The sequence below is a fragment of the Phalangium opilio genome, unplaced genomic scaffold, assembly GCF_054372755.1.
Source record: "Phalangium opilio isolate 3A_F unplaced genomic scaffold, DU_Popi_V2 ptg000095l_1, whole genome shotgun sequence".
Lineage (NCBI taxonomy): Eukaryota > Metazoa > Arthropoda > Arachnida > Opiliones > Phalangiidae > Phalangium > Phalangium opilio.
The window spans coordinates 3,683,236-3,704,607 of record NW_028324200.1 but is presented as its reverse complement, the minus strand read 5'-3'; the positions used below and the strand labels follow the sequence as shown (position 1 = coordinate 3,704,607).

Genomic DNA, 21,372 nt, shown 5'->3' with positions numbered 1-21,372 from the left:
CCCTTCTGCATGTTTTCAAAAAATAAAAAAAGAAACTCTGTTTGCTTTTCTCATATCTGGTAGATTTTAAAAAAGGAAACTAAACTGTAAAAGACAACGGCACGCAGTATTCCTAAGTGGTCTCCCTCCCAAGTAATGACTGCGCTTTTCGCAGCTTAACTTCGGTGATCGGACGAGAACCGGTGTTTTCAGCGTGATATGGCCGTTGCCGAGAACTGTGGTTAGTTATTCGAATTTAAAACTAATTAGACAAATTACCCTTCTGTATGTTTGAAAAAAAAAAGAAACTCTGTTTGCTGTTCTAATATCTGGTGGATTTTAAAAAAGGAAACTACACTGTAAAAGACAACGGCACGCAGTGTTCCTAATTGGTCTCCCTCCCAAGTACTGACGGCGCTTGACGCTGCTTAATTTCGGTGATCGGACGAGAACCGGTGTTTTCAGCGTGATATGGCCGTCGCCGAGATCTTTAGTTAGTTATTCGAATTTAAAACTAATTTGACAAATTACCCTTCTGCTTGTTTGAAAGATAAGAAACTCTGTTTGCTTTTCTCATATCTGGTGGATTTTAAAAAAGGAAACTACACTGTAAAAGACAACGGCACGCAGTGTTCCTAAGTGGTCTCCCTCCCAAGTACTGACTGCGCTCGACGCTGCTTAACTTCGGTGATCGTACGAGAACCGGTGTTTTCAGCGTGATATGGCCTTCGCCGAGATCTTTAGTTAGTTATTCGAATTTAAAACAAATTAGACAAATTACCCTTCTGTATGTTTGAAAAAAAAGAAACTCTGTTTGCTGTTCTAATATCTGGTGGATTTTAAAAAAGGAAACTACACTGTAAAAGACAACGGCACGCAGTGCTCCTAATTGGTCTCCCTCCCAAGTACTGACTGCGCTTGACGCTGCTTAATTTCGGTGATCGGACGAGAACCGGTGTTTTCAGCGTGATATGGCCGTCGCCGAGATCTTTAGTTAGTTATTCGAATTTAAAACTAATTTGACAAATTACCCTTCTGCTTGTTTGAAAGATAAGAAACTCTGTTTGCTTTTCTCATATCTGGTGGATTTTAAAAAAGGAAACTACACTGTAAAAGGCAACGGCACGCAGTGTTCCTAAGTGGTCTCCCTCCCAAGTACTGACTGCGCTCGACGCTGCTTAACTTCTGTGATCGTACGAAAACCGGTGTTTTCAGCGTGATATGGCCGTCGCCGAGATCTTTAGTTAGTTATTCGAATTTAAAACTAATTTGACAAATTACCCTTCTGCATTTTTTCAAACAATAAAAAAAGAAACTCTGTTTGCTTTTCTCATATCTGGTGGATTTTAAAAAAGGAAACTACACTGTAAAAGACAACGGCACGCAGTGTTTCTAAGTGATCTCCCTCCCAAGTACTGACTGCGCTCGACGCTGCTTAACTTCGGTGATCGGACGAGAACCGGTGTTTTCAGCGTGATATGGCCGTTGCCGAGAACTGTGGTTAGTTATTCGAATTTAAAACTAATTAGACAAATTACCCTTCTGTATGTTTGAAAAAAAAGAAACTCTGTTTGCTGTTCTAATATCTGGTGGATTTTAAAAAAGGAAACTACACTGTAAAAGACAACGGCACGCAGTGTTCCTAATTGGTCTCCCTCCCAAGTACTGACTGCGCTTGACGCTGCTTAATTTCGGTGATCGGACGAGAACCGGTGTTTTCAGCGTGATATGGCCGTCGCCGAGATCTTTAGTTAGTTATTCGAATTTAAAACTAATTTGACAAATTACCCTTCTGCTTGTTTGAAAGATAAGAAACTCTGTTTGCTTTTCTCATATCTGGTGGATTTTAAAAAAGGAAACTACACTGTAAAAGACAACGGCACGCAGTGTTCCTAAGTGGTCTCCCTCCCAAGTACTGACTGCGCTCGACGCTGCTTAACTTCGGTGATCGTACGAGAACCGGTGTTTTCAGCGTGATATGGCCGTCGCCCAGATCTTTGGTTAGTTATTCGAATTTAAAACTAATTTGACAAATTACCCTTCTGCATGTTTTCAAAAAATAAAAAAAGAAACTCTGTTTGCTTTTCTCATATCTGGTAGATTTTAAAAAAGGAAACTAAACTGTAAAAGACAACGGCACGCAGTATTCCTAAGTGGTCTCCCTCCCAAGTAATGACTGCGCTTTTCGCAGCTTAACTTCGGTGATCGGACGAGAACCGGTGTTTTCAGCGTGATATGGCCGTTGCCGAGAACTGTGGTTAGTTATTCGAATTTAAAACTAATTAGACAAATTACCCTTCTGTATGTTTGAAAAAAAAAAGAAACTCTGTTTGCTGTTCTAATATCTGGTGGATTTTAAAAAAGGAAACTACACTGTAAAAGACAACGGCACGCAGTGTTCCTAATTGGTCTCCCTCCCAAGTACTGACGGCGCTTGACGCTGCTTAATTTCGGTGATCGGACGAGAACCGGTGTTTTCAGCGTGATATGGCCGTCGCCGAGATCTTTAGTTAGTTATTCGAATTTAAAACTAATTTGACAAATTACCCTTCTGCTTGTTTGAAAGATAAGAAACTCTGTTTGCTTTTCTCATATCTGGTGGATTTTAAAAAAGGAAACTACACTGTAAAAGACAACGGCACGCAGTGTTCCTAAGTGGTCTCCCTCCCAAGTACTGACTGCGCTCGACGCTGCTTAACTTCGGTGATCGTACGAGAACCGGTGTTTTCAGCGTGATATGGCCGTCGCCCAGATCTTTGGTTAGTTATTCGAATTTAAAACTAATTTGACAAATTACCCTTCTGCATTTTTTCAAACAATAAAAAAAGAAACTCTGTTTGCTTTTCTCATATCTGGTGGATTTTAAAAAAGGAAACTACACTGTAAAAGACAACGGCACGCAGTGTTCCTAATTGGTCTCCCTCCCAAGTACTGACTGCGCTTGACGCTGCTTAATTTCGGTGATCGGACGAGAACCGGTGTTTTCAGCGTGATATGGCCGTCGCCGAGATTTTTAGTTAGTTATTCGAATTTAAAACTAATTTGACAAATTACCCTTCCGCATGTTTGAAAGATAAGAAACTCTGTTTGCTTTTCTCATATCTGGTGGATTTTAAAAAAGGAAAATACACTGTAAAAGACAACGGCACGCAGTGTTCCTGCTTGTTCTCCCTCCCAAGTACTGACTGCGCTTGACGCTGCTTAATTTCGGTGATCGGACGAGAACCGGTGTTTTCAGCGTGATATTGTCGTCGCCGAGATCTTTAGTTAGTTATTCGAATTTAAAACTAATTTGACAAATTACCCTTCTGCATGTTTGAAAAAAAAGAAACTCTGTTTGCTTTTCTCATATCTAATGGATTTTAAAAAAGGAAACTACACTGTAAAAGACAACGGCACGCAGAGTTCCAATTGGTCTCCCTCCCAAGTACTGACTGCGCTTGACGCTACTTAATTTCGGTGATCGGACGAGAACCGGTGTTTTCAGCTTGATATGGCCGTCGCCGAGATCTTTAGTTAGTTATTCGAATTTAAAACTAATTTGACAAATTACCCTTCTGCATGTTTGAAAAAAAAGAAACTCTGTTTCCTTTTCTCATATCTGGTGGATTTTAAAATAAGAAACTACACTGTAAAAGACAACGGCACGCAGTGTTCCTAAGTGGTCTCCCTCCCAAGTACTGACTGCGCTCGACGCTGCTTAACTTCGGTGATCGGACGAGAACCGGTGTTTTCAGCGTGATATGGCCGTTGCCGAGAACTTTAGTTAGTTATTCGAATTTAAAACTAATTTGACAAATTACCCTTCTGCATGTTTGAAAAAAAAGAAACTCTGTTTGCTTTTCTCATATCTGGTGGATTTTAAAAAAGGAAACTACACTGTAAAAGACAACGGCACGCAGTGTTCCTAAGTGGTCTCCCTCCCAAGTACTGACTGCGCTCGACGCTGCTTAACTTCGGTGATCGGACGAGAACCGGTGTTTTCAGCGTGATATGGCCGTTGCCGAGAACTTTAGTTAGTTATTCGAATTTAAAACTAATTTGACAAATTACCCTTCTGTATGTTTGAAAAAAAAAGAAACTCTGTTTGCTGTTCTAATATCTGGTGGATTTTAAAAAAGGAAACTACACTGTAAAAGACAACGGCACGCAGTGCTCCTAATTGGTCTCCCTCCCAAGTACTGACTGCGCTTGACGCTGCTTAATTTCGGTGATCGGACGAGAACCGGTGTTTTCAGCGTGATATGGCCGTCGCCGAGATCTTTAGTTAGTTATTCGAATTTAAAACTAATTTGACAAATTACCCTTCTGCTTGTTTGAAAGATAAGAAACTCTGTTTGCTTTTCTCATATCTGGTGGATTTTAAAAAAGGAAACTACACTGTAAAAGGCAACGGCACGCAGTGTTCCTAAGTGGTCTCCCTCCCAAGTACTGACTGCGCTCGACGCTGCTTAACTTCGGTGATCGTACGAGAACCGGTGTTTTCAGCGTGATATGGCCGTCGCCGAGATCTTTAGTTAGTTATTCGAATTTAAAACTAATTTGACAAATTACCCTTTTGCATTTTTTCAAACAATAAAAAAAGAAACTCTGTTTGCTTTTCTCATATCTGGTGGATTTTAAAAAAGGAAACTACACTGTAAAAGACAACGGCACGCAGTGTTTCTAAGTGATCTCCCTCCCAAGTACTGACTGCGCTCGACGCTGCTTAACTTCGGTGATCGGACGAGAACCGGTGTTTTCAGCGTGATATGGCCGTTGCCGAGAACTGTGGTTAGTTATTCGAATTTAAAACTAATTAGACAAATTACCCTTCTGTATGTTTGAAAAAAAAGAAACTCTGTTTGCTGTTCTAATATCTGGTGGATTTTAAAAAAGGAAACTACACTGTAAAAGACAACGGCACGCAGTGTTCCTAATTGGTCTCCCTCCCAAGTACTGACTGCGCTTGACGCTGCTTAATTTCGGTGATCGGACGAGAACCGGTGTTTTCAGCGTGATATGGCCGTCGCCGAGATCTTTAGTTAGTTATTCGAATTTAAAACTAATTTGACAAATTACCCTTCCGCATGTTTGAAAGATAAGAAACTCTGTTTGCTTTTCTCATATCTGGTGGATTTTAAAAAAGGAAAATACACTGTAAAAGACAACGGCACGCAGTGTTCCTGCTTGTTCTCCCTCCCAAGTACTGACTGCGCTTGACGCTGCTTAATTTCGGTGATCGGACGAGAACCGGTGTTTTCAGCGTGATATTGTCGTCGCCGAGATCTTTAGTTAGTTATTCGAATTTAAAACTAATTTGACAAATTACCCTTCTGCATGTTTGAAAAAAAAGAAACTCTGTTTGCTTTTCTCATATCTGGTGGATTTTAAAAAAGGAAACTACACTGTAAAAGACAACGGCACGCAGAGTTCCAATTGGTCTCCCTCCCAAGTACTGACTGCGCTTGACGCTACTTAATTTCGGTGATCGGACGAGAACCGGTGTTTTCAGCTTGATATGGCCGTCGCCGAGATCTTTAGTTAGTTATTCGAATTTAAAACTAATTTGACAAATTACCCTTCTGCATGTTTGAAAAAAAAGAAACTCTGTTTCCTTTTCTCATATCTGGTGGATTTTAAAATAAGAAACTACACTGTAAAAGACAACGGCACGCAGTGTTCCTAAGTGGTCTCCCTCCCAAGTACTGACTGCGCTCGACGCTGCTTAACTTCGGTGATCGGACGAGAACCGGTGTTTTCAGCGTGATATGGCCGTTGCCGAGAACTTTAGTTAGTTATTCGAATTTAAAACTAATTTGACAAATTACCCTTCTGCATGTTTGAAAAAAAAGAAACTCTGTTTGCTTTTCTCATATCTGGTGGATTTTAAAAAAGGAAACTACACTGTAAAAGACAACGGCACGCAGTGTTCCTAATTGGTCTCCCTCCCAAGTACTGACTGCGCTTGACGCTGCTTAATTTCGGTGATCGGACGAGAACCGGTGTTTTCAGCGTGATATGGCCGTCGCCGAGATTTTTAGTTAGTTATTCGAATTTAAAACTAATTTGACAAATTACCCTTCCGCATGTTTGAAAGATAAGAAACTCTGTTTGCTTTTCTCATATCTGGTGGATTTTAAAAAAGGAAAATACACTGTAAAAGACAACGGCACGCAGTGTTTCTAAGTGGTCTCCCTCCCAAGTACTGACTGCGCTCGACGCTGCTTAACTTCGGTGATCGGACGAGAACCGGTGTTTTCAGCGTGATATGGCCGTTGCCGAGAACGTTAGTTAGTTATTCGAATTTAAAACTAATTTGACAAATTACCCTTCTGCATGTTTGAAAAAAAAGAAACTCTGTTTCCTTTTCTCATATCTGGTGGATTTTAAAATAAGAAACTACACTGTAAAAGACAACGGCACGCAGTGCTCCTAATTGGTCTCCCTCCCAAGTACTGACTGCGCTTGACGCTGCTTAATTTCGGTGATCGGACGAGAACCGGTGTTTTCAGCGTGATATGGCCGTCGCCGAGATCTTTAGTTAGTTATTCGAATTTAAAACTAATTTGACAAATTACCCTTCTGCTTGTTTGAAAGATAAGAAACTCTGTTTGCTTTTCTCATATCTGGTGGATTTTAAAAAAGGAAACTACACTGTAAAAGGCAACGGCACGCAGTGTTCCTAAGTGGTCTCCCTCCCAAGTACTGACTGCGCTCGACGCTGCTTAACTTCGGTGATCGTACGAGAACCGGTGTTTTCAGCGTGATATGGCCGTCGCCGAGATCTTTAGTTAGTTATTCGAATTTAAAACTAATTTGACAAATTACCCTTCTGCATTTTTTCAAACAATAAAAAAAGAAACTCTGTTTGCTTTTCTCATATCTGGTGGATTTTAAAAAAGGAAACTACACTGTAAAAGACAACGGCACGCAGTGTTTCTAAGTGATCTCCCTCCCAAGTACTGACTGCGCTCGACGCTGCTTAATTTCGGTGATCGGACGAGAACCGGTGTTTTCAGCGTGATATGGCCGTCGCCGAGATCTTTAGTTAGTTATTCGAATTTAAAACTAATTTGACAAATTACCCTTCTGCATGTTTGAAAAAAAAGAAACTCTGTTTCCTTTTCTCATATCTGGTGGATTTTAAAATAAGAAACTACACTGTAAAAGACAACGGCACGCAGTGTTCCTAAGTGGTCTCCCTCCCAAGTACTGACTGCGCTCGACGCTGCTTAACTTCGGTAATCGGACGAGAACCGGTGTTTTCAGCGTGATATGGCCGTTGCCGAGAACTTTAGTTAGTTATTCGAATTTAAAACTAATTTGTCAAATTACCCTTCTGCATTTTTTCAAACAATAAAAAAAGAAACTCTGTTTGCTGTTCTAATATCTGGTGGATTTTAAAAAAGGAAACTACACTGTAAAAGACAACGGCACGCAGTGTTCCTAATTGGTCTCCCTCCCAAGTACTGACGGCGCTTGACGCTGCTTAATTTCGGTGATCGGACGAGAACCGGTGTTTTCAGCGTGATATGGCCGTCGCCGAGATCTTTAGTTAGTTATTCGAATTTAAAACTAATTTGACAAATTACCCTTCTGCTTGTTTGAAAGATAAGAAACTCTGTTTGCTTTTCTCATATCTGGTGGATTTTAAAAAAGGAAACTACACTGTAAAAGACAACGGCACGCAGTGTTCCTAAGTGGTCTCCCTCCCAAGTACTGACTGCGCTCGACGCTGCTTAACTTCGGTGATCGTACGAGAACCGGTGTTTTCAGCGTGATATGGCCTTCGCCGAGATCTTTAGTTAGTTATTCGAATTTAAAACAAATTAGACAAATTACCCTTCTGTATGTTTGAAAAAAAAGAAACTCTGTTTGCTGTTCTAATATCTGGTGGATTTTAAAAAAGGAAACTACACTGTAAAAGACAACGGCACGCAGTGCTCCTAATTGGTCTCCCTCCCAAGTACTGACTGCGCTTGACGCTGCTTAATTTCGGTGATCGGACGAGAACCGGTGTTTTCAGCGTGATATGGCCGTCGCCGAGATCTTTAGTTAGTTATTCGAATTTAAAACTAATTTGACAAATTACCCTTCTGCTTGTTTGAAAGATAAGAAACTCTGTTTGCTTTTCTCATATCTGGTGGATTTTAAAAAAGGAAACTACACTGTAAAAGGCAACGGCACGCAGTGTTCCTAAGTGGTCTCCCTCCCAAGTACTGACTGCGCTCGACGCTGCTTAACTTCGGTGATCGTACGAGAACCGGTGTTTTCAGCGTGATATGGCCGTCGCCGAGATCTTTAGTTAGTTATTCGAATTTAAAACTAATTTGACAAATTACCCTTCTGCATTTTTTCAAACAATAAAAAAAGAAACTCTGTTTGCTTTTCTCATATCTGGTGGATTTTAAAAAAGGAAACTACACTGTAAAAGACAACGGCACGCAGTGTTTCTAAGTGATCTCCCTCCCAAGTACTGACTGCGCTCGACGCTGCTTAATTTCGGTGATCGGACGAGAACCGGTGTTTTCAGCGTGATATGGCCGTCGCCGAGATCTTTAGTTAGTTATTCGAATTTAAAACTAATTTGACAAATTACCCTTCTGCATGTTTGAAAAAAAAGAAACTCTGTTTCCTTTTCTCATATCTGGTGGATTTTAAAATAAGAAACTACACTGTAAAAGACAACGGCACGCAGTGTTCCTAAGTGGTCTCCCTCCCAAGTACTGACTGCGCTCGACGCTGCTTAACTTCGGTGATCGGACGAGAACCGGTGTTTTCAGCGTGATATGGCCGTTGCCGAGAACTTTAGTTAGTTATTCGAATTTAAAACTAATTTGACAAATTACCCTTCTGCATGTTTGAAAAAAAAGAAACTCTGTTTGCTTTTCTCATATCTGGTGGATTTTAAAAAAGGAAACTACACTGTAAAAGACAACGGCACGCAGTGTTCCTAATTGGTCTCCCTCCCAAGTACTGACTGCGCTTGACGCTGCTTAATTTCGGTGATCGGACGAGAACCGGTGTTTTCAGCGTGATATGGCCGTCGCCGAGATTTTTAGTTAGTTATTCGAATTTAAAACTAATTTGACAAATTACCCTTCCGCATGTTTGAAAGATAAGAAACTCTGTTTGCTTTTCTCATATCTGGTGGATTTTAAAAAAGGAAAATACACTGTAAAAGACAACGGCACGCAGTGTTTCTAAGTGGTCTCCCTCCCAAGTACTGACTGCGCTCGACGCTGCTTAACTTCGGTGATCGGACGAGAACCGGTGTTTTCAGCGTGATATGGCCGTTGCCGAGAACGTTAGTTAGTTATTCGAATTTAAAACTAATTTGACAAATTACCCTTCTGCATGTTTGAAAAAAAAGAAACTCTGTTTCCTTTTCTCATATCTGGTGGATTTTAAAATAAGAAACTACACTGTAAAAGACAACGGCACGCAGTGTTCCTAAGTGGTCTCCCTCCCAAGTACTGACTGCGCTCGACGCTGCTTAACTTCGGTGATCGGACGAGAACCGGTGTTTTCAGCGTGATATGGCCGTTGCCGAGAACTTTAGTTAGTTATTCGAATTTAAAACTAATTTGACAAATTACCCTTCTGCATGTTTTCAAAAAATAAAAAAAGAAACTCTGTTTGCTTTTCTCATATCTGGTAGATTTTAAAAAAGGAAACTAAACTGTAAAAGACAACGGCACGCAGTATTCCTAAGTGGTCTCCCTCCCAAGTAATGACTGCGCTTTTCGCAGCTTAACTTCGGTGATCGGACGAGAACCGGTGTTTTCAGCGTGATATGGCCGTTGCCGAGAACTGTGGTTAGTTATTCGAATTTAAAACTAATTAGACAAATTACCCTTCTGTATGTTTGAAAAAAAAAAGAAACTCTGTTTGCTGTTCTAATATCTGGTGGATTTTAAAAAAGGAAACTACACTGTAAAAGACAACGGCACGCAGTGTTCCTAATTGGTCTCCCTCCCAAGTACTGACGGCGCTTGACGCTGCTTAATTTCGGTGATCGGACGAGAACCGGTGTTTTCAGCGTGATATGGCCGTCGCCGAGATCTTTAGTTAGTTATTCGAATTTAAAACTAATTTGACAAATTACCCTTCTGCTTGTTTGAAAGATAAGAAACTCTGTTTGCTTTTCTCATATCTGGTGGATTTTAAAAAAGGAAACTACACTGTAAAAGACAACGGCACGCAGTGTTCCTAAGTGGTCTCCCTCCCAAGTACTGACTGCGCTCGACGCTGCTTAACTTCGGTGATCGTACGAGAACCGGTGTTTTCAGCGTGATATGGCCTTCGCCGAGATCTTTAGTTAGTTATTCGAATTTAAAACAAATTAGACAAATTACCCTTCTGTATGTTTGAAAAAAAAGAAACTCTGTTTGCTGTTCTAATATCTGGTGGATTTTAAAAAAGGAAACTACACTGTAAAAGACAACGGCACGCAGTGCTCCTAATTGGTCTCCCTCCCAAGTACTGACTGCGCTTGACGCTGCTTAATTTCGGTGATCGGACGAGAACCGGTGTTTTCAGCGTGATATGGCCGTCGCCGAGATCTTTAGTTAGTTATTCGAATTTAAAACTAATTTGACAAATTACCCTTCTGCTTGTTTGAAAGATAAGAAACTCTGTTTGCTTTTCTCATATCTGGTGGATTTTAAAAAAGGAAACTACACTGTAAAAGGCAACGGCACGCAGTGTTCCTAAGTGGTCTCCCTCCCAAGTACTGACTGCGCTCGACGCTGCTTAACTTCGGTGATCGTACGAGAACCGGTGTTTTCAGCGTGATATGGCCGTCGCCGAGATCTTTAGTTAGTTATTCGAATTTAAAACTAATTTGACAAATTACCCTTCTGCATTTTTTCAAACAATAAAAAAAGAAACTCTGTTTGCTTTTCTCATATCTGGTGGATTTTAAAAAAGGAAACTACACTGTAAAAGACAACGGCACGCAGTGTTTCTAAGTGATCTCCCTCCCAAGTACTGACTGCGCTCGACGCTGCTTAACTTCGGTGATCGGACGAGAACCGGTGTTTTCAGCGTGATATGGCCGTTGCCGAGAACTGTGGTTAGTTATTCGAATTTAAAACTAATTAGACAAATTACCCTTCTGTATGTTTGAAAAAAAAGAAACTCTGTTTGCTGTTCTAATATCTGGTGGATTTTAAAAAAGGAAACTACACTGTAAAAGACAACGGCACGCAGTGTTCCTAATTGGTCTCCCTCCCAAGTACTGACTGCGCTTGACGCTGCTTAATTTCGGTGATCGGACGAGAACCGGTGTTTTCAGCGTGATATGGCCGTCGCCGAGATCTTTAGTTAGTTATTCGAATTTAAAACTAATTTGACAAATTACCCTTCTGCTTGTTTGAAAGATAAGAAACTCTGTTTGCTTTTCTCATATCTGGTGGATTTTAAAAAAGGAAACTACACTGTAAAAGACAACGGCACGCAGTGTTCCTAAGTGGTCTCCCTCCCAAGTACTGACTGCGCTCGACGCTGCTTAACTTCGGTGATCGTACGAGAACCGGTGTTTTCAGCGTGATATGGCCGTCGCCCAGATCTTTGGTTAGTTATTCGAATTTAAAACTAATTTGACAAATTACCCTTCTGCATGTTTTCAAAAAATAAAAAAAGAAACTCTGTTTGCTTTTCTCATATCTGGTAGATTTTAAAAAAGGAAACTAAACTGTAAAAGACAACGGCACGCAGTATTCCTAAGTGGTCTCCCTCCCAAGTAATGACTGCGCTTTTCGCAGCTTAACTTCGGTGATCGGACGAGAACCGGTGTTTTCAGCGTGATATGGCCGTTGCCGAGAACTGTGGTTAGTTATTCGAATTTAAAACTAATTAGACAAATTACCCTTCTGTATGTTTGAAAAAAAAAAGAAACTCTGTTTGCTGTTCTAATATCTGGTGGATTTTAAAAAAGGAAACTACACTGTAAAAGACAACGGCACGCAGTGTTCCTAATTGGTCTCCCTCCCAAGTACTGACGGCGCTTGACGCTGCTTAATTTCGGTGATCGGACGAGAACCGGTGTTTCAGCGTGATATGGCCGTCGCCGAGATCTTTAGTTAGTTATTCGAATTTAAAACTAATTTGACAAATTACCCTTCTGCTTGTTTGAAAGATAAGAAACTCTGTTTGCTTTTCTCATATCTGGTGGATTTTAAAAAAGGAAACTACACTGTAAAAGACAACGGCACGCAGTGTTCCTAAGTGGTCTCCCTCCCAAGTACTGACTGCGCTCGACGCTGCTTAACTTCGGTGATCGTACGAGAACCGGTGTTTTCAGCGTGATATGGCCTTCGCCGAGATCTTTAGTTAGTTATTCGAATTTAAAACAAATTAGACAAATTACCCTTCTGTATGTTTGAAAAAAAAGAAACTCTGTTTGCTGTTCTAATATCTGGTGGATTTTAAAAAAGGAAACTACACTGTAAAAGACAACGGCACGCAGTGCTCCTAATTGGTCTCCCTCCCAAGTACTGACTGCGCTTGACGCTGCTTAATTTCGGTGATCGGACGAGAACCGGTGTTTTCAGCGTGATATGGCCGTCGCCGAGATCTTTAGTTAGTTATTCGAATTTAAAACTAATTTGACAAATTACCCTTCTGCTTGTTTGAAAGATAAGAAACTCTGTTTGCTTTTCTCATATCTGGTGGATTTTAAAAAAGGAAACTACACTGTAAAAGGCAACGGCACGCAGTGTTCCTAAGTGGTCTCCCTCCCAAGTACTGACTGCGCTCGACGCTGCTTAACTTCGGTGATCGTACGAGAACCGGTGTTTTCAGCGTGATATGGCCGTCGCCGAGATCTTTAGTTAGTTATTCGAATTTAAAACTAATTTGACAAATTACCCTTCTGCATTTTTTCAAACAATAAAAAAAGAAACTCTGTTTGCTTTTCTCATATCTGGTGGATTTTAAAAAAGGAAACTACACTGTAAAAGACAACGGCACGCAGTGTTTCTAAGTGATCTCCCTCCCAAGTACTGACTGCGCTCGACGCTGCTTAACTTCGGTGATCGGACGAGAACCGGTGTTTTCAGCGTGATATGGCCGTTGCCGAGAACTGTGGTTAGTTATTCGAATTTAAAACTAATTAGACAAATTACCCTTCTGTATGTTTGAAAAAAAAGAAACTCTGTTTGCTGTTCTAATATCTGGTGGATTTTAAAAAAGGAAACTACACTGTAAAAGACAACGGCACGCAGTGTTCCTAATTGGTCTCCCTCCCAAGTACTGACTGCGCTTGACGCTGCTTAATTTCGGTGATCGGACGAGAACCGGTGTTTTCAGCGTGATATGGCCGTCGCCGAGATCTTTAGTTAGTTATTCGAATTTAAAACTAATTTGACAAATTACCCTTCTGCTTGTTTGAAAGATAAGAAACTCTGTTTGCTTTTCTCATATCTGGTGGATTTTAAAAAAGGAAACTACACTGTAAAAGACAACGGCACGCAGTGTTCCTAAGTGGTCTCCCTCCCAAGTACTGACTGCGCTCGACGCTGCTTAACTTCGGTGATCGTACGAGAACCGGTGTTTTCAGCGTGATATGGCCGTCGCCCAGATCTTTGGTTAGTTATTCGAATTTAAAACTAATTTGACAAATTACCCTTCTGCATGTTTTCAAAAAATAAAAAAAGAAACTCTGTTTGCTTTTCTCATATCTGGTAGATTTTAAAAAAGGAAACTAAACTGTAAAAGACAACGGCACGCAGTATTCCTAAGTGGTCTCCCTCCCAAGTAATGACTGCGCTTTTCGCAGCTTAACTTCGGTGATCGGACGAGAACCGGTGTTTTCAGCGTGATATGGCCGTTGCCGAGAACTGTGGTTAGTTATTCGAATTTAAAACTAATTAGACAAATTACCCTTCTGTATGTTTGAAAAAAAAAAGAAACTCTGTTTGCTGTTCTAATATCTGGTGGATTTTAAAAAAGGAAACTACACTGTAAAAGACAACGGCACGAAGTGTTCCTAATTGGTCTCCCTCCCAAGTACTGACGGCGCTTGACGCTGCTTAATTTCGGTGATCGGACGAGAACCGGTGTTTTCAGCGTGATATGGCCGTCGCCGAGATCTTTAGTTAGTTATTCGAATTTAAAACTAATTTGACAAATTACCCTTCTGCTTGTTTGAAAGATAAGAAACTCTGTTTGCTTTTCTCATATCTGGTGGATTTTAAAAAAGGAAACTACACTGTAAAAGACAACGGCACGCAGTGTTCCTAAGTGGTCTCCCTCCCAAGTACTGACTGCGCTCGACGCTGCTTAACTTCGGTGATCGTACGAGAACCGGTGTTTTCAGCGTGATATGGCCTTCGCCGAGATCTTTAGTTAGTTATTCGAATTTAAAACAAATTAGACAAATTACCCTTCTGTATGTTTGAAAAAAAAGAAACTCTGTTTGCTGTTCTAATATCTGGTGGATTTTAAAAAAGGAAACTACACTGTAAAAGACAACGGCACGCAGTGCTCCTAATTGGTCTCCCTCCCAAGTACTGACTGCGCTTGACGCTGCTTAATTTCGGTGATCGGACGAGAACCGGTGTTTTCAGCGTGATATGGCCGTCGCCGAGATCTTTAGTTAGTTATTCGAATTTAAAACTAATTTGACAAATTACCCTTCTGCTTGTTTGAAAGATAAGAAACTCTGTTTGCTTTTCTCATATCTGGTGGATTTTAAAAAAGGAAACTACACTGTAAAAGGCAACGGCACGCAGTGTTCCTAAGTGGTCTCCCTCCCAAGTACTGACTGCGCTCGACGCTGCTTAACTTCGGTGATCGTACGAGAACCGGTGTTTTCAGCGTGATATGGCCGTCGCCCAGATCTTTGGTTAGTTATTCGAATTTAAAACTAATTTGACAAATTACCCTTCTGCATTTTTTCAAACAATAAAAAAAGAAACTCTGTTTGCTTTTCTCATATCTGGTGGATTTTAAAATAAGAAACTACACTGTAAAAGACAACGGCACGCAGTGTTCCTAAGTGGTCTCCCTCCCAAGTACTGACTGCGCTCGACGCTGCTTAACTTCGGTGATCGGACGAGAACCGGTGTTTTCAGCGTGATATGGCCGTTGCCGAGAACTTTAGTTAGTTATTCGAATTTAAAACTAATTTGACAAATTACCCTTCTGCATGTTTGAAAAAAAAGAAACTCTGTTTGCTTTTCTCATATCTGGTGGATTTTAAAAAAGGAAACTACACTGTAAAAGACAACGGCACGCAGTGTTCCTAAGTGGTCTCCCTCCCAAGTACTGACTGCGCTCGACGCTGCTTAACTTCGGTGATCGGACGAGAACCGGTGTTTTCAGCGTGATATGGCCGTTGCCGAGAACTTTAGTTAGTTATTCGAATTTAAAACTAATTTGACAAATTACCCTTCTGCATGTTTGAAAAAAAAGAAACTCTGTTTCCTTTTCTCATATCTGGTGGATTTTAAAATAAGAAACTACACTGTAAAAGACAACGGCACGCAGTGTTCCTAAGTGGTCTCCCTCCCAAGTACTGACTGCGCTCGACGCTGCTTAACTTCGGTGATCGGACGAGAACCGGTGTTTTCAGCGTGATATGGCCGTTGCCGAGAACTTTAGTTAGTTATTCGAATTTAAAACTAATTTGACAAATTACCCTTCTGCATGTTTTCAAAAAATAAAAAAAAGAAACTCTGTTTGCTTTTCTCATATCTGGTAGATTTTAAAAAAGGAAACTAAACTGTAAAAGACAACGGCACGCAGTATTCCTAAGTGGTCTCCCTCCCAAGTAATGACTGCGCTTTTCGCAGCTTAACTTCGGTGATCGGACGAGAACCGGTGTTTTCAGCGTGATATGGCCGTTGCCGAGAACTGTGGTTAGTTATTCGAATTTAAAACTAATTAGACAAATTACCCTTCTGCATGTTTGAAAAAAAAGAAACTCTGTTTGCTGTTCTAATATCTGGTGGATTTTAAAAAAGGAAACTACACTGTAAAAGACAACGGCACGCAGTGTTCCTAATTGGTCTCCCTCCCAAGTACTGACTGCGCTTGACGCTGCTTAATTTCGGTGATCGGACGAGAACCGGTGTTTTCAGCGTGATATGGCCGTCGCCGAGATCTTTAGTTAGTTATTCGAATTTAAAACTAATTTGACAAATTACCCTTCTGCTTGTTTGAAAGATAAGAAACTCTGTTTGCTTTTCTCATATCTGGTGGATTTTAAAATAAGAAACTACACTGTAAAAGACAACGGCATGCAGTGTTCCTAAGTGGTCTCCCTCCCAAGTACTGACTGCGCTCGACGCTGCTTAACTTCGGTGATCGGACGAGAACCGGTGTTTTCAGCGTGATATGGCCGTTGCCGAGAACTTTAGTTAGTTATTCGAATTTAAAACTAATTTGACAAATTACCCTTCTGCATGTTTTCAAAAAATAAAAAAAAGAAACTCTGTTTGCTTTTCTCATATCTGGTAGATTTAAAAAAAGGAAACTAAACTGTAAAAGACAACGGCACGCAGTATTCCTAAGTGGTCTCCCTCCCAAGTAATGACTGCGCTTTTCGCAGCTTAACTTCGGTGATCGGACGAGAACCGGTGTTTTCAGCGTGATATGGCCGTTGCCGAGAACTGTGGTTAGTTATTCGAATTTAAAACTAATTAGACAAATTACCCTTCTGCATGTTTGAAAAAAAAGAAACTCTGTTTGCTGTTCTAATATCTGGTGGATTTTAAAAAAGGAAACTACACTGTAAAAGACAACGGCACGCAGTGTTCCTAATTGGTCTCCCTCCCAAGTACTGACTGCGCTTGACGCTGCTTAATTTCGGTGATCGGACGAGAACCGGTGTTTTCAGCGTGATATGGCCGTCGCCGAGATCTTTAGTTAGTTATTCGAATTTAAAACTAATTTGACAAATTACCCTTCTGCTTGTTTGAAAGATAAGAAACTCTGTTTGCTTTTCTCATATCTGGTGGATTTTAAAATAAGAAACTACACTGTAAAAGACAACGGCATGCAGTGTTCCTAAGTGGTCTCCCTCCCAAGTACTGACTGCGCTCGACGCTGCTTAACTTCGGTGATCGGACGAGAACCGGTGTTTTCAGCGTGATATGGCCGTTGCCGAGAACTTTAGTTAGTTATTCGAATTTAAAACTAATTTGACAAATTACCCTTCTGCATGTTTTCAAAAAATAAAAAAAAGAAACTCTGTTTGCTTTTCTCATATCTGGTAGATTTAAAAAAAGGAAACTAAACTGTAAAAGACAACGGCACGCAGTATTCCTAAGTGGTCTCCCTCCCAAGTAATGACTGCGCTTTTCGCAGCTTAACTTCGGTGATCGGACGAGAACCGGTGTTTTCAGCGTGATATGGCCGTTGCCGAGAACTGTGGTTAGTTATTCGAATTTAAAACTAATTAGACAAATTACCCTTCTGCATGTTTGAAAAAAAAGAAACTCTGTTTGCTGTTCTAATATCTGGTGGATTTTAAAAAAGGAAACTACACTGTAAAAGACAACGGCACGCAGTGTTCCTAATTGGTCTCCCTCCCAAGTACTGACTGCGCTTGACGCTGCTTAATTTCGGTGATCGGACGAGAACCGGTGTTTTCAGCGTGATATGGCCGTCGCCGAGATCTTTAGTTAGTTATTCGAATTTAAAACTAATTTGTCAAATTACCCTTCTGCATTTTTTCAAACAATAAAAAAAGAAACTCTGTTTGCTTTTCTCATATCTGGTGGATTTTAAAAAAGGAAACTACACTGTAAAAGACAACGGCACGCAGTGTTCCTAATTGGTCTCCCTCCCAAGTACTGACTGCGCTTGACGCTGCTTAATTTCGGTGATCGGACGAGAACCGGTGTTTTCAGCGTGATATGGCCGTCGCCGAGATCTTTAGTTAGTTATTCGAATTTAAAACTAATTTGACAAATTACCCTTCTGCATGTTTGAAAGATAAGAAACTCTGTTTGCTTTTCTCATATCTGGTGGATTTTAAAAAAGGAAACTACACTGTAAAAGACAACGGCACGCAGTGTTCCTAAGTGGTCTCCCTCCCAAGTACTGACTGCGCTCGACGCTGCTTAACTTCGGTGATCGTACGAGAACCGGTGTTTTCAGCGTGATATGGCCTTCGCCGAGATCTTTAGTTAGTTATTCGAATTTAAAACAAATTAGACAAATTACCCTTCTGTATGTTTGAAAAAAAAGAAACTCTGTTTGCTGTTCTAATATCTGGTGGATTTTAAAAAAGGAAACTACACTGTAAAAGACAACGGCACGCAGTGCTCCTAATTGGTCTCCCTCCCAAGTACTGACTGCGCTTGACGCTGCTTAATTTCGGTGATCGGACGAGAACCGGTGTTTTCAGCGTGATATGGCCGTCGCCGAGATCTTTAGTTAGTTATTCGAATTTAAAACTAATTTGACAAATTACCCTTCTGCTTGTTTGAAAGATAAGAAACTCTGTTTGCTTTTCTCATATCTGGTGGATTTTAAAAAAGGAAACTACACTGTAAAAGGCAACGGCACGCAGTGTTCCTAAGTGGTCTCCCTCCCAAGTACTGACTGCGCTCGACGCTGCTTAACTTCGGTGATCGTACGAGAACCGGTGTTTTCAGCGTGATATGGCCGTCGCCGAGATCTTTAGTTAGTTATTCGAATTTAAAACTAATTTGACAAATTACCCTTCTGCGTTTTTTCAAACAATAAAAAAAGAAACTCTGTTTGCTTTTCTCATATCTGGTGGATTTTAAAAAAGGAAACTACACTGTAAAAGACAACGGCACGCAGTGTTTCTAAGTGATCTCCCTCCCAAGTACTGACTGCGCTCGACGCTGCTTAACTTCGGTGATCGGACGAGAACCGGTGTTTTCAGCGTGATATGGCCGTTGCCGAGAACTGTGGTTAGTTATTCGAATTTAAAACTAATTAGACAAATTACCCTTCTGTATGTTTGAAAAAAAAGAAACTCTGTTTGCTGTTCTAATATCTGGTGGATTTTAAAAAAGGAAACTACACTGTAAAAGACAACGGCACGCAGTGTTCCTAATTGGTCTCCCTCCCAAGTACTGACTGCGCTTGACGCTGCTTAATTTCGGTGATCGGACGAGAACCGGTGTTTTCAGCGTGATATGGCCGTCGCCGAGATCTTTAGTTAGTTATTCGAATTTAAAACTAATTTGACAAATTACCCTTCTGCATGTTTGAAAAAAAAGAAACTCTGTTTGCTTTTCTCATATCTGGTGGATTTTAAAAAAGGAAACTACACTGTAAAAGACAACGGCACGCAGTGTTCCTAAGTGGTCTCCCTCCCAAGTACTGACTGCGCTCGACGCTGCTTAACTTCGGTGATCGGACGAGAACCGGTGTTTTCAGCGTGATATGGCCGTTGCCGAGAACTTTAGTTAGTTATTCGAATTTAAAACTAATTTGACAAATTACCCTTCTGCATGTTTGAAAAAAAAGAAACTCTGTTTCCTTTTCTCATATCTGGTGGATTTTAAAATAAGAAACTACACTGTAAAAGACAACGGCACGCAGTGTTCCTAAGTGGTCTCCCTCCCAAGTACTGACTGCGCTCGACGCTGCTTAACTTCGGTGATCGGACGAGAACCGGTGTTTTCAGCGTGATATGGCCGTTGCCGAGAACTTTAGTTAGTTATTCGAATTTAAAACTAATTTGACAAATTACCCTTCTGCATGTTTTCAAAAAATAAAAAAAAGAAACTCTGTTTGCTTTTCTCATATCTGGTAGATTTTAAAAAAGGAAACTAAACTGTAAAAGACAACGGCACGCAGTATTCCTAAGTGGTCTCCCTCCCAAGTAATGACTGCGCTTTTCGCAGCTTAACTTCGGTGATCGGACGAGAACCGGTGTTTTCAGCGTGATATGGCCGTTGCCGAGAACTGTGGTTAGTTATTCGAATTTAAAACTAATTAGACAAATTACCCTTCTGCATGTTTGAAAAAAAAGAAACTCTGTTTGCTGTTCTAATATCTGGTGGATTTTAAAAAAGGAAACTACACTGTAAAAGACAACGGCACGCAGTGTTCCTAATTGGTCTCCCTCCCAAGTACTGACTGCGCTTGACGCTGCTTAATTTCGGTGATCGGACGAGAACCGGTGTTTTCAGCGTGATATGGCCGTCGCCGAGATCTTTAGTTAGTTATTCGAATTTAAAACTAATTTGTCAAATTACCCTTCTGCATTTTTTCAAACAATAAAAAAAGAAACTCTGTTTGCTTTTCTCATATCTGGTGGATTTTAAAAAGGAAACTACACTGTAAAAGACAACGGCACGCAGTGTTCCTAATTGGTCTCCCTCCCAAGTACTGACTGCGCTTGACGCTGCTTAATTTCGGTGATCGGACGAGAACCGGTGTTTTCAGCGTGATATGGCCGTCGCCGAGATCTTTAGTTAGTTATTCGAATTTAAAACTAATTTGACAAATTACCCTTCTGCATGTTTGAAAGATAAGAAACTCTGTTTGCTTTTCTCATATCTGGTGGATTTTAAAAAAGGAAACTACACTGTAAAAGACAACGGCACGCAGTGTTCCTAATTGGTCTCCCTCCCAAGTACTGACTGCGCTTGACGCTGCTTAACTTCGGTGATCGGACGAGAACCGGTGTTTTCAGCGTGATATGGCCGTTGCCGAGAACTGTGGTTAGTTATTCGAATTTAAAACTAATTAGACAAATTACCCTTCTGCATGTTTGAAAAAAAAGAACCTCTGTTTGCTGTTCTAATATCTGGTGGATTTTAAAAAAGGAAACTACACTGTAAAAGACAACGGCACGCAGTGTTCCTAAGTGGTCTCCCTCCCAAGTACTGACTGCGCTCGACGCTGCTTAACTTCGGTGATCGTACGAGAACCGGTGTTTTCAGCGTGATATGGCCGTCGCCGAGATCTTTAGTTAGTTATTCGAATTTAAAACTAATTAGACAAATTACCCTTCTGCATGTTTGAAAAAAAAGAAACTGTTTGCTTTTCTCATATCTGGTGGATTTTAAAAAAGGAAACGACACTGTAAAAGACAACGGCACGCAGTGTTCCTAAGTGGTCTCCCTCCCAAGAACTGACTGCGCTCGACGCTGCTTAACTTCGGTGATCGGACGAGAACCGGTGTTTTCAGCGTGATATTGCCGTTGCCGAGAACTTTAGTTAGTTATTCGAATGTAAAACTAATTTGACAAATAACCCTTCTGCATGTTTGAAAAAAAAGAAACTCTGTTTGCTTTTCTCATATCTGGTGGATTTTAAAAAAGGAAAATACACTGTAAAAGACAACGGCACGCAGTGTTCCTAATTGTTCTCCCTCCCAAGTACTGACTGCGCTTGACGCTGCTTAATTTCGGTGATCGGACGAGAACCGGTGTTTTCAGCGTGATATTGTCGTCGCCGAGATCTTTAGTT

The 21,372-nt window shown here is 40.8% G+C and overlaps 34 non-coding genes and 51 pseudogenes across 34 annotated transcripts; all 85 read right to left on the bottom strand.

The window, feature by feature from the left end:
- Window positions 1–91: 91 nt before the first annotated feature.
- On the bottom strand, window positions 92–210 carry LOC149636826 (5S ribosomal RNA; annotated as a pseudogene).
- Window positions 211–343: 133 nt separating this feature from the next.
- Window positions 344–462, bottom strand: LOC149636825 (5S ribosomal RNA; annotated as a pseudogene).
- A 131-nt stretch (window positions 463–593) lies between these two features.
- LOC149636824 (5S ribosomal RNA) lies at window positions 594–712 on the bottom strand (annotated as a pseudogene).
- A 131-nt stretch (window positions 713–843) lies between these two features.
- On the bottom strand, window positions 844–962 carry LOC149636823 (5S ribosomal RNA; annotated as a pseudogene).
- A 131-nt stretch (window positions 963–1,093) lies between these two features.
- On the bottom strand, window positions 1,094–1,212 carry LOC149636822 (5S ribosomal RNA; annotated as a pseudogene).
- Window positions 1,213–1,350: 138 nt separating this feature from the next.
- LOC149636821 (5S ribosomal RNA) lies at window positions 1,351–1,469 on the bottom strand. The gene has a single exon (XR_016372992.1). It is a non-coding gene; the product is annotated as a 5S ribosomal RNA (ribosomal RNA).
- A 131-nt stretch (window positions 1,470–1,600) lies between these two features.
- On the bottom strand, window positions 1,601–1,719 carry LOC149636820 (5S ribosomal RNA; annotated as a pseudogene).
- A 131-nt stretch (window positions 1,720–1,850) lies between these two features.
- Window positions 1,851–1,969, bottom strand: LOC149636819 (5S ribosomal RNA). Its single transcript, XR_016372559.1, has one exon. It is a non-coding gene; the product is annotated as a 5S ribosomal RNA (ribosomal RNA).
- A 138-nt stretch (window positions 1,970–2,107) lies between these two features.
- On the bottom strand, window positions 2,108–2,226 carry LOC149636818 (5S ribosomal RNA; annotated as a pseudogene).
- A 133-nt stretch (window positions 2,227–2,359) lies between these two features.
- On the bottom strand, window positions 2,360–2,478 carry LOC149636817 (5S ribosomal RNA; annotated as a pseudogene).
- Window positions 2,479–2,609: 131 nt separating this feature from the next.
- On the bottom strand, window positions 2,610–2,728 carry LOC149636816 (5S ribosomal RNA). Its single transcript, XR_016372558.1, has one exon. It is a non-coding gene; the product is annotated as a 5S ribosomal RNA (ribosomal RNA).
- A 138-nt stretch (window positions 2,729–2,866) lies between these two features.
- Window positions 2,867–2,985, bottom strand: LOC149636815 (5S ribosomal RNA; annotated as a pseudogene).
- Window positions 2,986–3,116: 131 nt separating this feature from the next.
- On the bottom strand, window positions 3,117–3,235 carry LOC149636814 (5S ribosomal RNA; annotated as a pseudogene).
- Window positions 3,236–3,366: 131 nt separating this feature from the next.
- Window positions 3,367–3,484, bottom strand: LOC149636813 (5S ribosomal RNA; annotated as a pseudogene).
- A 131-nt stretch (window positions 3,485–3,615) lies between these two features.
- Window positions 3,616–3,734, bottom strand: LOC149636812 (5S ribosomal RNA). Its single transcript, XR_016373302.1, has one exon. It is a non-coding gene; the product is annotated as a 5S ribosomal RNA (ribosomal RNA).
- Window positions 3,735–3,865: 131 nt separating this feature from the next.
- Window positions 3,866–3,984, bottom strand: LOC149636811 (5S ribosomal RNA). Its single transcript, XR_016373301.1, has one exon. It is a non-coding gene; the product is annotated as a 5S ribosomal RNA (ribosomal RNA).
- A 132-nt stretch (window positions 3,985–4,116) lies between these two features.
- On the bottom strand, window positions 4,117–4,235 carry LOC149636810 (5S ribosomal RNA; annotated as a pseudogene).
- A 131-nt stretch (window positions 4,236–4,366) lies between these two features.
- Window positions 4,367–4,485, bottom strand: LOC149636809 (5S ribosomal RNA). Its single transcript, XR_016372495.1, has one exon. It is a non-coding gene; the product is annotated as a 5S ribosomal RNA (ribosomal RNA).
- A 138-nt stretch (window positions 4,486–4,623) lies between these two features.
- LOC149636808 (5S ribosomal RNA) lies at window positions 4,624–4,742 on the bottom strand. Its single transcript, XR_016372991.1, has one exon. It is a non-coding gene; the product is annotated as a 5S ribosomal RNA (ribosomal RNA).
- A 131-nt stretch (window positions 4,743–4,873) lies between these two features.
- Window positions 4,874–4,992, bottom strand: LOC149636807 (5S ribosomal RNA; annotated as a pseudogene).
- Window positions 4,993–5,123: 131 nt separating this feature from the next.
- LOC149636806 (5S ribosomal RNA) lies at window positions 5,124–5,242 on the bottom strand (annotated as a pseudogene).
- A 131-nt stretch (window positions 5,243–5,373) lies between these two features.
- LOC149636805 (5S ribosomal RNA) lies at window positions 5,374–5,491 on the bottom strand (annotated as a pseudogene).
- Window positions 5,492–5,622: 131 nt separating this feature from the next.
- LOC149636804 (5S ribosomal RNA) lies at window positions 5,623–5,741 on the bottom strand. The gene has a single exon (XR_016373300.1). It is a non-coding gene; the product is annotated as a 5S ribosomal RNA (ribosomal RNA).
- A 131-nt stretch (window positions 5,742–5,872) lies between these two features.
- Window positions 5,873–5,991, bottom strand: LOC149636803 (5S ribosomal RNA; annotated as a pseudogene).
- A 131-nt stretch (window positions 5,992–6,122) lies between these two features.
- Window positions 6,123–6,241, bottom strand: LOC149636802 (5S ribosomal RNA). The gene has a single exon (XR_016372596.1). It is a non-coding gene; the product is annotated as a 5S ribosomal RNA (ribosomal RNA).
- A 131-nt stretch (window positions 6,242–6,372) lies between these two features.
- On the bottom strand, window positions 6,373–6,491 carry LOC149636801 (5S ribosomal RNA; annotated as a pseudogene).
- Window positions 6,492–6,622: 131 nt separating this feature from the next.
- LOC149636800 (5S ribosomal RNA) lies at window positions 6,623–6,741 on the bottom strand. Its single transcript, XR_016372494.1, has one exon. It is a non-coding gene; the product is annotated as a 5S ribosomal RNA (ribosomal RNA).
- A 138-nt stretch (window positions 6,742–6,879) lies between these two features.
- LOC149636799 (5S ribosomal RNA) lies at window positions 6,880–6,998 on the bottom strand (annotated as a pseudogene).
- A 131-nt stretch (window positions 6,999–7,129) lies between these two features.
- On the bottom strand, window positions 7,130–7,248 carry LOC149636798 (5S ribosomal RNA). Its single transcript, XR_016372536.1, has one exon. It is a non-coding gene; the product is annotated as a 5S ribosomal RNA (ribosomal RNA).
- Window positions 7,249–7,386: 138 nt separating this feature from the next.
- Window positions 7,387–7,505, bottom strand: LOC149636797 (5S ribosomal RNA; annotated as a pseudogene).
- A 131-nt stretch (window positions 7,506–7,636) lies between these two features.
- Window positions 7,637–7,755, bottom strand: LOC149636796 (5S ribosomal RNA; annotated as a pseudogene).
- A 131-nt stretch (window positions 7,756–7,886) lies between these two features.
- LOC149636795 (5S ribosomal RNA) lies at window positions 7,887–8,005 on the bottom strand (annotated as a pseudogene).
- Window positions 8,006–8,136: 131 nt separating this feature from the next.
- LOC149636794 (5S ribosomal RNA) lies at window positions 8,137–8,255 on the bottom strand. The gene has a single exon (XR_016372493.1). It is a non-coding gene; the product is annotated as a 5S ribosomal RNA (ribosomal RNA).
- Window positions 8,256–8,393: 138 nt separating this feature from the next.
- LOC149636793 (5S ribosomal RNA) lies at window positions 8,394–8,512 on the bottom strand (annotated as a pseudogene).
- A 131-nt stretch (window positions 8,513–8,643) lies between these two features.
- On the bottom strand, window positions 8,644–8,762 carry LOC149636792 (5S ribosomal RNA). Its single transcript, XR_016373298.1, has one exon. It is a non-coding gene; the product is annotated as a 5S ribosomal RNA (ribosomal RNA).
- Window positions 8,763–8,893: 131 nt separating this feature from the next.
- Window positions 8,894–9,012, bottom strand: LOC149636791 (5S ribosomal RNA; annotated as a pseudogene).
- A 131-nt stretch (window positions 9,013–9,143) lies between these two features.
- On the bottom strand, window positions 9,144–9,262 carry LOC149636790 (5S ribosomal RNA). Its single transcript, XR_016372595.1, has one exon. It is a non-coding gene; the product is annotated as a 5S ribosomal RNA (ribosomal RNA).
- Window positions 9,263–9,393: 131 nt separating this feature from the next.
- Window positions 9,394–9,512, bottom strand: LOC149636789 (5S ribosomal RNA). Its single transcript, XR_016373297.1, has one exon. It is a non-coding gene; the product is annotated as a 5S ribosomal RNA (ribosomal RNA).
- A 138-nt stretch (window positions 9,513–9,650) lies between these two features.
- LOC149636788 (5S ribosomal RNA) lies at window positions 9,651–9,769 on the bottom strand (annotated as a pseudogene).
- A 133-nt stretch (window positions 9,770–9,902) lies between these two features.
- On the bottom strand, window positions 9,903–10,021 carry LOC149636787 (5S ribosomal RNA; annotated as a pseudogene).
- Window positions 10,022–10,152: 131 nt separating this feature from the next.
- LOC149636786 (5S ribosomal RNA) lies at window positions 10,153–10,271 on the bottom strand (annotated as a pseudogene).
- Window positions 10,272–10,402: 131 nt separating this feature from the next.
- On the bottom strand, window positions 10,403–10,521 carry LOC149636785 (5S ribosomal RNA; annotated as a pseudogene).
- A 131-nt stretch (window positions 10,522–10,652) lies between these two features.
- Window positions 10,653–10,771, bottom strand: LOC149636784 (5S ribosomal RNA). Its single transcript, XR_016372492.1, has one exon. It is a non-coding gene; the product is annotated as a 5S ribosomal RNA (ribosomal RNA).
- A 138-nt stretch (window positions 10,772–10,909) lies between these two features.
- Window positions 10,910–11,028, bottom strand: LOC149636783 (5S ribosomal RNA). The gene has a single exon (XR_016372990.1). It is a non-coding gene; the product is annotated as a 5S ribosomal RNA (ribosomal RNA).
- Window positions 11,029–11,159: 131 nt separating this feature from the next.
- Window positions 11,160–11,278, bottom strand: LOC149636782 (5S ribosomal RNA; annotated as a pseudogene).
- Window positions 11,279–11,409: 131 nt separating this feature from the next.
- On the bottom strand, window positions 11,410–11,528 carry LOC149636781 (5S ribosomal RNA). Its single transcript, XR_016372557.1, has one exon. It is a non-coding gene; the product is annotated as a 5S ribosomal RNA (ribosomal RNA).
- Window positions 11,529–11,666: 138 nt separating this feature from the next.
- Window positions 11,667–11,785, bottom strand: LOC149636780 (5S ribosomal RNA; annotated as a pseudogene).
- A 133-nt stretch (window positions 11,786–11,918) lies between these two features.
- Window positions 11,919–12,036, bottom strand: LOC149636779 (5S ribosomal RNA; annotated as a pseudogene).
- Window positions 12,037–12,167: 131 nt separating this feature from the next.
- LOC149636778 (5S ribosomal RNA) lies at window positions 12,168–12,286 on the bottom strand (annotated as a pseudogene).
- Window positions 12,287–12,417: 131 nt separating this feature from the next.
- LOC149636777 (5S ribosomal RNA) lies at window positions 12,418–12,536 on the bottom strand (annotated as a pseudogene).
- Window positions 12,537–12,667: 131 nt separating this feature from the next.
- Window positions 12,668–12,786, bottom strand: LOC149636776 (5S ribosomal RNA). The gene has a single exon (XR_016372491.1). It is a non-coding gene; the product is annotated as a 5S ribosomal RNA (ribosomal RNA).
- Window positions 12,787–12,924: 138 nt separating this feature from the next.
- On the bottom strand, window positions 12,925–13,043 carry LOC149636775 (5S ribosomal RNA). Its single transcript, XR_016372989.1, has one exon. It is a non-coding gene; the product is annotated as a 5S ribosomal RNA (ribosomal RNA).
- Window positions 13,044–13,174: 131 nt separating this feature from the next.
- LOC149636774 (5S ribosomal RNA) lies at window positions 13,175–13,293 on the bottom strand (annotated as a pseudogene).
- A 131-nt stretch (window positions 13,294–13,424) lies between these two features.
- On the bottom strand, window positions 13,425–13,543 carry LOC149636773 (5S ribosomal RNA). The gene has a single exon (XR_016372556.1). It is a non-coding gene; the product is annotated as a 5S ribosomal RNA (ribosomal RNA).
- A 138-nt stretch (window positions 13,544–13,681) lies between these two features.
- LOC149636772 (5S ribosomal RNA) lies at window positions 13,682–13,800 on the bottom strand (annotated as a pseudogene).
- Window positions 13,801–13,933: 133 nt separating this feature from the next.
- Window positions 13,934–14,052, bottom strand: LOC149636771 (5S ribosomal RNA; annotated as a pseudogene).
- Window positions 14,053–14,183: 131 nt separating this feature from the next.
- LOC149636770 (5S ribosomal RNA) lies at window positions 14,184–14,302 on the bottom strand (annotated as a pseudogene).
- A 131-nt stretch (window positions 14,303–14,433) lies between these two features.
- Window positions 14,434–14,552, bottom strand: LOC149636769 (5S ribosomal RNA; annotated as a pseudogene).
- A 131-nt stretch (window positions 14,553–14,683) lies between these two features.
- On the bottom strand, window positions 14,684–14,802 carry LOC149636768 (5S ribosomal RNA). Its single transcript, XR_016372490.1, has one exon. It is a non-coding gene; the product is annotated as a 5S ribosomal RNA (ribosomal RNA).
- A 138-nt stretch (window positions 14,803–14,940) lies between these two features.
- Window positions 14,941–15,059, bottom strand: LOC149636767 (5S ribosomal RNA). The gene has a single exon (XR_016373296.1). It is a non-coding gene; the product is annotated as a 5S ribosomal RNA (ribosomal RNA).
- A 131-nt stretch (window positions 15,060–15,190) lies between these two features.
- Window positions 15,191–15,309, bottom strand: LOC149636766 (5S ribosomal RNA). Its single transcript, XR_016373295.1, has one exon. It is a non-coding gene; the product is annotated as a 5S ribosomal RNA (ribosomal RNA).
- A 131-nt stretch (window positions 15,310–15,440) lies between these two features.
- On the bottom strand, window positions 15,441–15,559 carry LOC149636765 (5S ribosomal RNA). Its single transcript, XR_016373294.1, has one exon. It is a non-coding gene; the product is annotated as a 5S ribosomal RNA (ribosomal RNA).
- Window positions 15,560–15,698: 139 nt separating this feature from the next.
- On the bottom strand, window positions 15,699–15,817 carry LOC149636764 (5S ribosomal RNA; annotated as a pseudogene).
- Window positions 15,818–15,948: 131 nt separating this feature from the next.
- Window positions 15,949–16,067, bottom strand: LOC149636763 (5S ribosomal RNA; annotated as a pseudogene).
- Window positions 16,068–16,198: 131 nt separating this feature from the next.
- Window positions 16,199–16,317, bottom strand: LOC149636762 (5S ribosomal RNA). Its single transcript, XR_016372797.1, has one exon. It is a non-coding gene; the product is annotated as a 5S ribosomal RNA (ribosomal RNA).
- Window positions 16,318–16,456: 139 nt separating this feature from the next.
- LOC149636761 (5S ribosomal RNA) lies at window positions 16,457–16,575 on the bottom strand (annotated as a pseudogene).
- A 131-nt stretch (window positions 16,576–16,706) lies between these two features.
- Window positions 16,707–16,825, bottom strand: LOC149636760 (5S ribosomal RNA; annotated as a pseudogene).
- A 131-nt stretch (window positions 16,826–16,956) lies between these two features.
- Window positions 16,957–17,075, bottom strand: LOC149636759 (5S ribosomal RNA). The gene has a single exon (XR_016372796.1). It is a non-coding gene; the product is annotated as a 5S ribosomal RNA (ribosomal RNA).
- Window positions 17,076–17,214: 139 nt separating this feature from the next.
- Window positions 17,215–17,333, bottom strand: LOC149636758 (5S ribosomal RNA; annotated as a pseudogene).
- Window positions 17,334–17,464: 131 nt separating this feature from the next.
- On the bottom strand, window positions 17,465–17,583 carry LOC149636757 (5S ribosomal RNA; annotated as a pseudogene).
- A 138-nt stretch (window positions 17,584–17,721) lies between these two features.
- On the bottom strand, window positions 17,722–17,840 carry LOC149636756 (5S ribosomal RNA; annotated as a pseudogene).
- Window positions 17,841–17,971: 131 nt separating this feature from the next.
- On the bottom strand, window positions 17,972–18,090 carry LOC149636755 (5S ribosomal RNA; annotated as a pseudogene).
- Window positions 18,091–18,221: 131 nt separating this feature from the next.
- Window positions 18,222–18,340, bottom strand: LOC149636754 (5S ribosomal RNA; annotated as a pseudogene).
- Window positions 18,341–18,471: 131 nt separating this feature from the next.
- Window positions 18,472–18,590, bottom strand: LOC149636753 (5S ribosomal RNA). The gene has a single exon (XR_016372489.1). It is a non-coding gene; the product is annotated as a 5S ribosomal RNA (ribosomal RNA).
- A 138-nt stretch (window positions 18,591–18,728) lies between these two features.
- Window positions 18,729–18,847, bottom strand: LOC149636752 (5S ribosomal RNA). Its single transcript, XR_016372988.1, has one exon. It is a non-coding gene; the product is annotated as a 5S ribosomal RNA (ribosomal RNA).
- Window positions 18,848–18,978: 131 nt separating this feature from the next.
- On the bottom strand, window positions 18,979–19,097 carry LOC149636751 (5S ribosomal RNA; annotated as a pseudogene).
- Window positions 19,098–19,228: 131 nt separating this feature from the next.
- Window positions 19,229–19,347, bottom strand: LOC149636750 (5S ribosomal RNA). Its single transcript, XR_016373293.1, has one exon. It is a non-coding gene; the product is annotated as a 5S ribosomal RNA (ribosomal RNA).
- Window positions 19,348–19,478: 131 nt separating this feature from the next.
- Window positions 19,479–19,597, bottom strand: LOC149636749 (5S ribosomal RNA). Its single transcript, XR_016373292.1, has one exon. It is a non-coding gene; the product is annotated as a 5S ribosomal RNA (ribosomal RNA).
- A 139-nt stretch (window positions 19,598–19,736) lies between these two features.
- On the bottom strand, window positions 19,737–19,855 carry LOC149636748 (5S ribosomal RNA; annotated as a pseudogene).
- Window positions 19,856–19,986: 131 nt separating this feature from the next.
- On the bottom strand, window positions 19,987–20,105 carry LOC149636747 (5S ribosomal RNA; annotated as a pseudogene).
- A 137-nt stretch (window positions 20,106–20,242) lies between these two features.
- LOC149636746 (5S ribosomal RNA) lies at window positions 20,243–20,361 on the bottom strand (annotated as a pseudogene).
- A 131-nt stretch (window positions 20,362–20,492) lies between these two features.
- On the bottom strand, window positions 20,493–20,611 carry LOC149636745 (5S ribosomal RNA). Its single transcript, XR_016372938.1, has one exon. It is a non-coding gene; the product is annotated as a 5S ribosomal RNA (ribosomal RNA).
- Window positions 20,612–20,742: 131 nt separating this feature from the next.
- Window positions 20,743–20,861, bottom strand: LOC149636744 (5S ribosomal RNA). The gene has a single exon (XR_016372554.1). It is a non-coding gene; the product is annotated as a 5S ribosomal RNA (ribosomal RNA).
- Window positions 20,862–20,990: 129 nt separating this feature from the next.
- Window positions 20,991–21,109, bottom strand: LOC149636743 (5S ribosomal RNA). The gene has a single exon (XR_016372968.1). It is a non-coding gene; the product is annotated as a 5S ribosomal RNA (ribosomal RNA).
- A 131-nt stretch (window positions 21,110–21,240) lies between these two features.
- On the bottom strand, window positions 21,241–21,359 carry LOC149636742 (5S ribosomal RNA; annotated as a pseudogene).
- Between the last annotated feature and the right edge of the window lie 13 nt (window positions 21,360–21,372).